General features: G+C 32.4%; 1 long non-coding RNA gene across 2 annotated transcripts; it reads left to right on the top strand.

Annotated features, from left to right (window-relative positions):
- The first annotated feature begins 2,189 nt into the window (after nt 1-2,189).
- On the top strand, nt 2,190-3,704 carry LOC116405035. Of its 2 annotated transcripts, XR_004218094.1 has the most exons (4): nt 2,192-2,383; nt 3,212-3,284; nt 3,358-3,433; nt 3,539-3,704. It is a non-coding gene; the product is annotated as an uncharacterized LOC116405035 (long non-coding RNA). The 2 variants fall into 2 exon arrangements; XR_004218093.1 differs by having other exon boundaries at nt 2,190-2,383; nt 3,212-3,433.
- Nucleotides 3,705-12,862: the final 9,158 nt, after the last annotated feature.

Here is a 12,862-nt window from a genome sequence, read left to right as displayed (position 1 = left end):
TCCAATATATTTTGTAGGTTGCCCTCGCTCTCGAAGTTCCTAAAAATTCCATCACGCTTCCTTAAGATGGATAGCTCATGGACCTTCTCCACATGTGGCTACATATTCTGATTACATGATCAATGGTTATTACTACCACACAAAAAGACGTCGATGATATTAGGAGAGTTCAAAATAGTGGAGTTAGTATAACAACCACTACAATGCAAGTGTCTAGTTCTAAAGACAAAAACCCAGTCATATCAGATATGACATTTTATGGCATAATACAAGAGATATGGGAGATTGATTACCATCAATTATCCTTTGTTTTATTTAAGTGTGATTGGGTTGATAATAGAAGTGGAGTCAAAGTGGACGAGCTTGAGTTTACCATTGTGGATCTCAAACGTATTGGACATAAATCAGACCCATTTGTTTTAGCCTCCCAAGCAAAACACATATTCTATGTGAAAGATTCTGCAAATCCTAAATGGTCAGTGGTTTTAACATCTCCACGTAGAACTATTGAAGAAGATTTCTTTGAAGATGAAATAGGAGATATGCTACTAGAGTGTGGTTATGGAGTTGTTCAAAAGATGCCCAATGTTGATACACCTCACGAGATTGATGATACAACTTCATCATATATTAGACATGATTGTGAGGTAGATGGGTTGATAAGTAATAATTGTATAAATGTTTTATTAAGGTATGCCATTTACTTTCCTTTATAATAGATTTATGTTCAGAGATTGTAATTACTAAGCTTATTTTATGTCCTTACTTTGCTCACTAACGTGCTTACTAATACATATATGTTTTTTTTGCAGATTCATAGATGGAGGAGTCACATACTTAAGTGAGGATGAAAGAAAAATGATTCCCAAAGCAAGAAACAAATCATTCGCGCCATGTGGCCCAACGACTATGCAGAGTTAGCATGTAAGAAATTCTGGGCAACGGTTGCCCGTTCAATTTAATGAACATGGGCAACTTGTAAGAGCTATATCTAAGAAAATTCAAAGTTACATTGGTGTGTGTGTTCGACAGCAGATTCCTATCACATACAAATCTTGGAAACAAGTTTCGAATGAGTTGAAAGATAAAATCTACGATTGTATATCGGTATGAATTCTATAATTACATTTTTCTTACAATGTAGTTTGATTTCCCTAAGTCTAAATATTTTTTCTTTTTTCTTGTGTAGATGTCGTTTGAGTTACATCCCAATGTTAGACATTCTATCCTAATGTCTGCATCAAGAAAGTATCGAACTTTCAAAACTACGTTAACTCTTCTGTATATACTTTCGTTTAAGGATCAACCATCATGTTTGTAGTTTCCTCCTAAGATCTATTCATATTAATCAAGAAGATTTGGAAATCCTTTGTGGACGCTTAGACTGACTGAAGAATGTGAGGTAAATAAATTTAATTACATGTTAACTTTAATGTTGGTTTGGTATGTAACTACAAACTAATTTTTTGTATAGGATTATAGTCGTATTCAAAGGGAAAGAAGATCAAAATGCATATACAATCATCACATTGCTAGTAAGGGATATGAAAATCCTGCCGAAGAATTAGTAAGTATTTCTAATTGAATGAAATAATTTATCTTAATATGTTTATGCTAATTAAATATATATCTTTGGTTGCATAATATAACGTGTGATCTTTCCTATCGTTCAACTCTTTGGAAAGAAGCAAGAAAAGGAAAAAACAATGATTATTTTGATGATGCTACTCGAGATTGTGTCTCTCGAATCGTAAGTTTGCTTGCGATTTACTTATATACAATATTTAATCTTTTGTTAACTTAGTTAATGATGAATACTTGTATTGTTCTATAGGATGCATTAGCTGAAACACATAGAGATGAGGACATATTGACTGAGTCATTGGGCTCTAAGGAGCATGGTGGACGTGTACGTGGCATGGGTGGTTTTGTCTCTCAATCACTATATTTCAAGAAAGTGAAAGGGAAAGAGAAAATTGCAAGTTCTCAAGTTGTAGAAGATGACTCAAAAAGCAAAAGTTACAAAAAGGGTCATAATCACTTGAGATCGTCCATCAGAATGTTAACATAGATCTCTATGCCGATGAGGATTTGGCAACACACCTATGAACGAAGAAGTGAAGGTAATTAACTTTGTTGTCTCTTTTAAAATTTTAATGTTTATAGGATAAATTGTTCTTAATGATGCTTTTAATACTTGTAAAGTAAACACCGTGCAAATTGGCTATAGGAACAATTAATAATATTGTTGCAATAGCAACCGTACTTGATGATAGCAATGGTGGTCCCAATGTTAAAATCTTGGTGGACTTGCTCACAGGAGGAGATTGTAGTTTACCTATTCCAGTGAAGGGCAAGATAGAGACTTTAAATCAAGCATTAGGTAATATTGTTGAATGACCTCGTTGACTTGTTTATGTGCTATTGAAGCTTTGATATTTATTTGTGATTGTATTTTAGGTTTTGATATTATTTTGTTTGTGCTTGGAGCATTCAACCCAAAGGATGTTCTGTATTCTTCAAATTACATAAATGTTAATGGAACCATTAAGCTCTTATATGGACATGTCGTGAACAATATGAAGGATGTAGATATGGTTCGCATCCTAATGAACGAGCTAATATTCGGTAAAAACAAATTCATTTATTTAGCTCGTTAGGACTTGCTCCATTATTGCGGCATGTAGAAATAGGCTATATGTGCATCCTAGCATACATTACGTAAGTAAACATCTTTTACTCATCTTTATGTCCAATACTATAGCTATAGTTATTTTGTTCCTTTTTAACTAAGGTTGCTTTTACTTAGATATCTTTGGGATGAATGTGATTGTGGAAGCAAGTTTTTTGTTATGACAAGCAAAAATAACATCACATATCAAGGATCGTGATCTCCGATCCAGAAATTTTGCCAACCAGTTAGAAGCGGCTACCTTGGAACAAATAGTTCTAATTCCGTATAATACTGGGTAAATAAATAAGATTAACACATTATTATGTTTTTCATTGAGGTTAAATGTATACTCACATTGAAGATGTTTATTGTAGTTTTCATTGGATGTTGCATGTCATCGATCTTCGAACAGTTTATGTTTTGGACTCTCTTCGAAGTAAAGTTAACGAAGACATCCATGGAGTCATAAATGTGACTTATGATTTACTTCTTATTTGACTTCATTGTCTTCTAATTCTAATGTTTCCAAATGTATAGAGGATTAAAAACATGGCAAGCTAAGCATGATTTACAACATTATCGGTCAAATCCGAAATGGAAACCTATAAAGGTAATTTGCATTGACACATAATTATTTTCAATGAAACATAAGAATAATTTGTATGTAATTTATATACATGCAGTGTCCTCGTCAATTGGATTCGGTTGGGTGTGGGTATTATGTCCAAAAGTATATACATGAAATCATGCATATTTCTAGTACTCCCATCAATAGCCTTGTAAGTTTCTACTTTCACTTTTTATATGTTACAAATTACATAAATGATCTAAACTTATTCTTTTCATACCTTTCTTTTTACGTAGTTTAATACAAAAAAGTGCATATACGCAAGAGGAGATTGACGAGATTCGAACAAAATATGCAAGCTTTGTTAGCCGATTTGTGTAAGCTTTTACACTTTTTTTGTAGTATATAAGTTACTAGTACTAATACTAATTGTTTTAATATATAAGCTACGAGATTCTAGTACTACTTGTTGTACTACTTTAATTTTGAGGTTTTCTGCTTGTAGTAGTTTATGAATAAGTGTTGTATTGTAGTGTTTTAGGTGTTGACTTTAGAGTGTATTTGTTGTAGTACTATGTGGAAAGTGTGTATTAGTGGAGGAATTTGTTGTACACATACTTTAATACTTTACATATTATTTACTTGATTGATATGTGTATTTTTGTAGTATTATGAAAGTGTGGAAAAGTGTATTTTTGTAGTTTTCCATGGAAGTGTGGAAGTGTATGTGTGGTTTTGTGGCCTCTTACCATGTTGAATTCTATAGCTAGAAATAGTATTAGTTTGCCATTGGATGTGTGGAAGTGTATGCTGGTTTTGTAGGGGTTGATCTTCCTTGTAGGTGAAATGGAAATGTTGGTTTGCCATGGAAGTGTGGAAATGTATGTGTTGGTTTTGTAGGTTTCTTACATGTTGAATTCTATAGCTAGAAATAGTATTAGTTTGCCATTGGATGTGTGGAAGTGTATGCTTGTTTTGTAGGTGTTGATCTTCTGCCTTCAGGTGAAATATGGAAGTAATATATAAGGTTTGCCATGGAGTGGTAGACAGCTAGCAATCATGCAACAATTATTTTTTATATTTTTTTAATATTCGATGACGAACATTTCATGTCGTAATTCGTAACAAATAATGTCGATTTCGACACCATGAAAAATAATTAAAATAAATAAATTAAAAAAACAAACAAGGCTTTGATGTCGGTTTAAAAACGACATTAAAGGAAAACCAACAGTAAAGGTCAACAATTACGCCATAAAAAATGTTGATTTAAAACCGACATCAGTGGCCATCAATGATGCATTTGATGTCATTTTTAAACTGACATCAAAGCAAAAATGACATTAAAGGCCTTTAATAACGCTAGCATAGATGTCAATTCCGAACTGACACCAAAGGCCATTAATGTCGGTTCTAAACTGACAATAAAGAGCAAATTTCTTCTAGTGCTTGCTCCATATTATAAGTAGATTTTCATTTAGCTAACTACTAAAGTGAACTTATGGACTTCCACTTAGGGTTCAGTCGTTATATTCTCGATAGTCGAGCCCCATATTATTCTCGATAGCCGAGCCCCATATTGTTTGCAATGGAATGAGTCCTCACATTATAACCCTTGAGGAGACGAACATGAGAGCTTTTCCTTTCTCGTAACACGAAGAAGTGAAAGATTAGCTCTATTACTTGTCACCAGGGAGCATTATTTCATGGGAGTAGATGTAGAGACAATATTTGGAAAAGTTCTTTTCAACCTTTTATGCTACTAGTGTGAGGAAGAAAATCTATGGCATCCACAAGGAAAGGATGAATCACTTTACGATTATTGGGGGAGATACTTGGCTCAGTGCCAAGTTTTTCATCATTAGGTACAGAACCATATGTTGATTCAATATTTATATGGGTGATTGTTGCAATGAGATAAAATGATTATTGATGTGGAGGCATGAGGTGCTCTTAAGGATAATACGACAACTAAAGTAAATAAATTGATTTCAACTATGGTAGCTAGCTCCCAACACTTTGAAATGTAAATTTATTAGGTCCTTCCTAGTATGTAAAGGGTATTAAGGTTATTACATATTGACTGTAATTTGAAATGTTCATATTTACTTTGAAAATTAGTATAATGTATGGTGATATATTATAATATAAAATTTATCTTTTAATTGAACTTTATTATATACATTTAATTTTGTATATGATTTAAAATTAATTTATGGAATAATAAATATTTGAATGAGTTCAAATATTAATTTAATATGAATTAAATTTGTAATAAAACTATAGATTAAAATTTAATACGTATATGATACAAATTCAAACAATAGGTTATGAGAGAAATTCATATATGAGTATGATTCAAATCTATATTAAATCAAATATAAAATATTTAATTTAGAAATTAAATAATTGAAGAATTAATTAATAATTTAGTTTAATTCTATTTAATTAAATTCAAACTATTGGTTATGTGAGAGATATTCATTTAAATGTGATTTAAATGAAATATTAATTAAATGTGATTTAAATAATTATTATATATTAACTAATTATTTTAGTGTTAATCAAATTTAAGTGGAATTTTCAAATATACTAATTAAATTGAAACTAATTAGCATAATAATTAAATTCTCTATAGCACATTTGAGTCTTTTTGTAAATAGTTTCAATTTTTTGCTATATTTTGTAAATAGTTTTAACTTTTTTGCTATTTGTGATCATTAATTTAAATTAAGATAATAACTTCCATATGTGGGTGTTATTTAGAGAATGTGGGATGCTCCGTATTCCTATATCCAAGTGGCGGTGATTTCCAATTAAATATTAATTAGATTAATTTAAGAGTAATTTACATAAATGTAGAAAAATCCAAAATATTTATGGTTCGTATAACAAAATAAGAAAAGTCCATGATGCGAGATTATTTTTTCACAAATTCCATAGACGTCTTGCGATTTATATCTTCTTTGTGATTTATTAATAACGGGTCATCTCGATGCAATTAAGGTCGAGATCGAATAACTAAAGGCAAAAAAATTTCATTTCGGAGCATCTCAATGTATGTATGCCCAAGATTAAATAGAATAAAGACAAAATTCTTTCATCCCGAGCCATTTCAGTGCAATTAAGGCCTGAGATCGAATAACTAAAGGCAGAAGTCTTTCATAATGTAGCATCTTAGGACAATGTATGCTCGAGACTGAATAAAATAAATGTAAATTTGTTTCATCCCAGGCCATCTCTCGGTGCAATTAAGGTTCAAGATCGAATAACTAAAGATAGAAGTCGATCGCACCGGTTATTGAGGTGTTGTTTCTCTTCAACAATCAGGACTTAGTGTTAGTAAATGGTGAATGAAAATTATACTCAATCTAGGTGATATATCACTAAGCATGTTAACTGCATGTGAATTGCTCACTAGACCTTCATATCGTGTGGCAACTAAGTCCTCTTGAGTACAAGTTTTCTTACTACTTGTCCAAGTGCAAGTGAAATGGTAGGTTTACTTGGGTGATCCCGGGTCGAACATAAGGAATTGATTCAAGATACTAATTTTAGGTATTACTTATTATCTAGGCAGTATAAAAGAATTAAAGAATAACGAATGATATAAAAGAAATACAAGAACAAACTACCACTAGATATCTACGCTTAGAGATTCTATAAGAGGGAATATGGATGACAAAATAGAAATGGGAACTAACTTGTATGCAAGAAAGAGCAAAGGAATGTCTTTGCGTTATAATGCGATTAAGTAACACGACAACTTTAATAGGATATATCTCGCTCCATCAAAACTAATAATGAGATCTATACCAATTCAAAGCTGCTCCATCAAAACTAATAATGGACACAGTCATTTTCTCTGACTCACTCAGTTTGTGTATCTGAAAGTATCTCTCAGCCCTAAACAACCAAGAATCAGGATCATTTCCCACAAAAACTGGCATTTCAATTTTTTTAAATTTGCTTCGGTCGCCCGCAGAATCTTCACCCTCCAACTTGGTATGTTTTTCCTCATATTTTCCTCCCATCATCGTCCAATCACTGACATCAACCATGCTGTCAACTCACTTGATGATCCTTCTAGTACTTCTTCCATCGTTGTCTTCCCTTTGATCATTCCTTCAATATATTTCAACAGTGTTTCTGGTTGCTGTTGTTGCTTCTCAGCCTGTACTCCTAACCTCTCAATACTCTTCGCCAAAGATGACATGTTTTCCTTGATTGTTGGCAGATCATGTAATTCTGCTCGAATGCCGGATATTTCTTGATCTACCATTTCCAACTTTTCCTCAATTCGCTTTTGAGCCATGATATAGAACTTCACAGATTCGATTTCTCCGATACCAAAATGATAGAACACCAAATAGTGTGTTCTACTAATTTATTAATCAGCCAAACATGTTCTAACACAGTCTTGAAAACAAAGTACTCGACAATTTGGAAGACAGAAAGCCCTAGAAGAGTGAATATCACGCTTTGGAGAATGCGAAATGGACTATGAACTGTGCAGAAGTTTTGCAAATGAAACCTCCCTTTCTCAGTTTATCTCCTCATGTTTGTCCCTTGTGTTTGCATGTTTAGAAGATTTACATCATATTTTCTTCTCCTGCCTACATGCAAAGAAGTGTTGGTTTTGGCTTACTTGGCTATCTTCATTTGAATTGGATTTTCGACTATAGATTTAGGAGAACGCGGTCCAGCTTATTTCATGTCCCATTCTCAAGAAGAAACCAAGATTGATTTGGTTAAATGCAGTAAAGGCCATTTTACCAGAAATTTGGTTTGAACATAATCAACTAACATTTCAAAATAAAGCTTTCTCTTGGACAACTCGAGTCGAAATGGCTAGAATCAATGCTTCTACTTGATGCTCTCTTTCAAAAGACATCAAAGATTTCTCCATACAAGATATAAGTCATAACTGGTCGACTTTCATTTTTAATTCTTAGTCCACTACTGTACTCTTATTTTATTTCTTTTGGATTTCTAGTGGTCTTAAATCTATGTTGTATAGTTATTGGGCAGTTTGTATGATCTATTCTAAACCTTGTCGTTGGTTTAGTCTTTTGGTTTAAGTCTCGATATGGTGAGAACGCTAAGTGGGTGTCAACCTAGATGAGATGTCCGAGTGCACTAGCTGATCCTAGGGCTTCTTTGTATTATCTTTTGTCTTGTCTACTCATTTTCAGCTTAATGAAGAGGCTCCTTTCCTATTTCAAAAAAAAAAAAAAAAAGGTAAATGTGTGATTCTTATAAAGTAAATTATCCTACAGATTAAAAGTTTGAACTTAGACTATTCCAAGTGCTTCACCAAATCTTAAATATTTGAACCAAGTGCACCAACTTTGCACAACACAACAATGTAAAACACATTAACTACTTTCTCTTTATGCACATTATATATCAAATAAAAATATTAGAAGGGAAAAAATGGAGAGGAAAAAAACATACTAACAACGATAAAATATAATAAGCTTCAATCGAAGAGAGAAGGTTTGAAGAACATAATTCAAAGGTTCCCAAAATCATATCATAATTAGAAAGCCAATACCAACCACCAATTCAAAGAGAACACCTAATCTACCATACAAAAGTCTAAATATAATTTTTTTTTAATCTTGTGTTTTAGTGTATGATGCAAGTGAAGCAAAACAATATTACAATATAAGATCTTTTTACCCTGATATTTATTAATCAACTAAGAAAAATTTGCGTTCAAAGTTGACCAAGAATCCAAGACTTTCAATCGGCAAAGGTAATATTCTGAACATGGTAGTTGCATGTGTTCCCTTTAGCATACTATCTTAAATAATCACTTTTTGTTATTTGAGAAAAACTCCATTTTCTCTTATTACGGAAAAAGATTTGATAATAGGTAAGTATAATTTAATAGAAATTCTAACTAAAGAGAACTAATTATAAAAGAAAATAACGTCTAAAAAGAATAATTAAAAAAATAACTAAGGCAACTATACAATACAAATCTACACTTGGTAATCACAACTTTCGATCTTCCTTGTATGGAGTAACATTTTAAAGAGGCCGAACTAAGATAAAGATCTAAGCGAAAACTTCATCGATGGCATAAGAAAGATGAATGGAAACCTTAATAATGATACATATTCTTACAAATCCAGATGTACGGGTGCTCGTGTGTGTTCAATAAAGTAAATAATAGAAAAATTTCAAGCAAAAACAAGCATAATAAATTTCTATGACATTAAGACATCCATATTCTTATCGCTTCTCTCCCACGTTTCACGAAGGCCCTCAGCCATCTGCCAATTCCATTTGAATTATTTTTGATAAAGCCCATTAAAAAAAAAGTTCAAAATGAGTGAAAAATGCACTTTGAGACCTAAAATGACAACCAAGTATGCAAGTGAAACAAACTTAGTCTTAAACAAGTCTCAAAATGGCAATCAAGTGGGTAAGGTCAACAAACTTAGTATCTCTTGATTTGAAATTTGAAAAATATTTGTAAGGTGTGATAAATTCAAAATCAAATCATTTTATGTTTATGTTGTTGAATTTAAAGAAATCAAATGATTATAAATCAACTTTTAAAAAATTAAAAATTTGTTTCTAGACATCCATATTCTTACCGATTAAAATTCAACTTACATATTCTCTTTTTTACTTAATATCTAAAATTTACATATACTTTAAAATTTATTTCTTCTCTTTTCATTTTTTTTCTCATATTTCATTTTTCAAGATTTAAATAGTTTTTTTGTTTTATCTGTACTTTTTTTGATAGGTTATGAGTTATGAGCTTATAGTTTAGCATTGTTAGGTCGTTTTGAAAATTCAACTGATACTCCAAGGTTATTCTTGGAATATTCTTTTACATTATATTTGTTAAATCACTATTTAATTTATTAAGAGCTTGATAAATAACCACTAAACTAAAACCATAGAGGATAATTGATAGACCACTAGTACATGTTCTATCACTAACTAAGAGACGGTAAAACTTTGTTATATTTGTGAATATCTTCAGCAATTTTATCATTTAAGACAATTTTTCGTATAATATCGACATGAACATCGTAAGAAAACTCAAATTAAGTAAGTTAAATTAAAAAAAGAAATTGTATGAATGTTTCGAGAACCATTAAATACCAATAACTTGAGATGTTAAAGAAAATTGAATATGGTCTTTTAGAGCAAATAGTACATAAAGAACACAAATAGAGAAGAAATAATAAAGATGAAAGAAATGATGCAACTTCAAGTGTTGGGAAGAAAATGATTAATAAAATGGTAATTTTAATAGTAGAACGTGAGTTACAAAGTTTTGTTTTTGAATTCTACCCCTTCTTACATTCAATTATATATATTATATGCATAATAGGGTTGGGTGAACCAGATCAGTATTTTTTTCCTCTAATTTAATCCAACCCAACCGTGATGATTATTCTAGTTTATTTTACTTAAGTGTTTAGAGTAACTGCTTTTATTGAAATAATGTTTACAAATAAGGGCCATAATTTTAGTCCAAAACGACCCCGTAGTATCTCTATTCTACCTCTTACCCCGAACATCCCCTCCCTCTTGCCTCTAAAACATCCTCTTCGTATCTTTTTTATAATTTACCGTGGCTTTCAATTTTCACAATTTTTTGGTAACTTCTTTTCCCCAAAGAATATTGCTCTCTTCTTCGCCGGTTCCGTCGCGAACTAATTTTCACCTCCCCAACTTCTGCCTGACTTTCTTCCGTAGGGCTGCTGGTATCCGATTCTTGTTTACAATCTGTTCCCATTCTTCCTTTGCTATCTTCGCTGCTAACATTGTTGAAATTGTTCGGTATTGCCATTTCCCGAGTTTGAATAGCTTCTTGTAGGGATTGGCTCTAGTACCTTCTTCGTCCCTCTCAATTACCCTTTTTGTATTTGCATTTTAGGGATTACTTCGTATGGATATGTCACTATGATCAATCCTATTCCTGTTTCAAGAACGGGTGTTTGTTCTAGTCTTAAGGGAAAGTGAAGTATTCTCTTTCATTGTAGGTCGGATTTTTAGTCATTTTTTATTTTGTTATTCCACTCATTGAATTTAGTTGTTAAGTAGCAGGACTGGAACTACAATAGAGTAATGGCGTCTTCAGATGATGAGGCTGAGACCTTACCAGTACCACCTGTCTCAAATTATCACTTTGTGGATCACAAGGAAGAACCTATTTCATTCTCTATTTTGCCGATTAAATGGGATGAAGGGGAGAGATTGGAGGGCAGTCAAGAACCTGTTTTCCTCCATGGTACAGTTGATAATGGACTTCAAAAGGTTTATAAACAGGTTACCGCATGGAGATTTAATATTTCTGGTTCAAAGCCAGAGATATCGGTGCTTTCCAAAGAGAATGTGTGGATTACACTTCAGAAGCCTAGAAAGAGCTTTGAGGATACCATTAGAACCATCTTGATCACAGTGCACTGCCTTCATGCTTTGAAGAGGAACCAGATACATCTAGAAAATCTTTGTGGGATCTATTAGCTAAAACCTTTAGGTAACATGAATTCATTTCATCTTTTACTTTCATGCATTTGTATTTGTTGTTTTTAAGCCATTCATTTTTGCAGCTTGTATGAAGTGAGGCCTTCCAGAATGATTTGGTGGATCACATGTCATTAATCGGAGAAGCAGTTAAAAGGATGATATATTGGCCAAGTCCCAGGTTCTCTTTCATTCTTGTGCAGACAATGAAAAGATTATGTTCATTTGTTTTGTTGAATAAAGTTTTTTATATGGATGTGAAGAAGAAACAAAAGGGCAGGGGGGAGGGAGGAAGGAGTTCGTGATACATTCCTAAGTCTCAAAGCCACGCCCACAGGCAATGGAGTTTCAATTAGTGCAAGATAAATAAAATTTTTGACTCAACCATTCCACAGTTCTAGGTTATGTTGACTTCCATCCTCAAAATATTTTTTATACCCTCTTTTCAGAAAGTTCCTACAGGACTTCTGGAACCATATTTATCCCCGTAGGCTTTTCATTTTCTATAAAGATAATTCCCATACAATCTGAGATCCAAGTCCTCAATTTTAGAGGGAGCTGTCCTGATCAGTTGGTGGAATGCAAGGCCCTCATTTTCTGTGGGTAATGATTGTGAAAGTACACACTTTTAATCTCCTTGCGGTCAGCTTGCAAGCACAGAGTGCAGTAGCCAAGTAGGATATATATTTCATATCATCTCACAAGTGTTGATTTCATGGCATAAAAGAGTACAAAGACTCCAAAAACTCTAATGAAGATTCTGTTACGTTTGGGACTTTAGATGACCTTAAAATCTTGAAAATAGTGGTAGAGGGTACAATGTTTAACTAGTTGAGGTACTTAAAAAAATGTCAACAAAGAAGAGATCTGGTTTTGCACAACTTAGTCGCTGGGCTATTGAATTGAATTAATTCTACAGAATACGAGTCTTTGCCACTTGTTAATTCAAGAGATAGTAACAAGGAAATTTTGCATGTGGAACATGCATTTATTATAATTTGAATAATTTTGGAAAAAGTATAGTTACTGTTCAAATGATAGTTATTTCAGTGGTATACTTTGTCATTTTGTTTGAATTAGAAACACTTTCATAGATGATAATATTGTAGAAGAGGGGG

This window comes from Cucumis sativus, chromosome 7, assembly GCF_000004075.3.
Source record: "Cucumis sativus cultivar 9930 chromosome 7, Cucumber_9930_V3, whole genome shotgun sequence".
Taxonomy (NCBI): Eukaryota; Viridiplantae; Streptophyta; class Magnoliopsida; order Cucurbitales; family Cucurbitaceae; genus Cucumis; species Cucumis sativus.
Note: the sequence above shows the minus strand (reverse complement) of the source record. Positions and strands in the feature narration are given on the sequence as shown.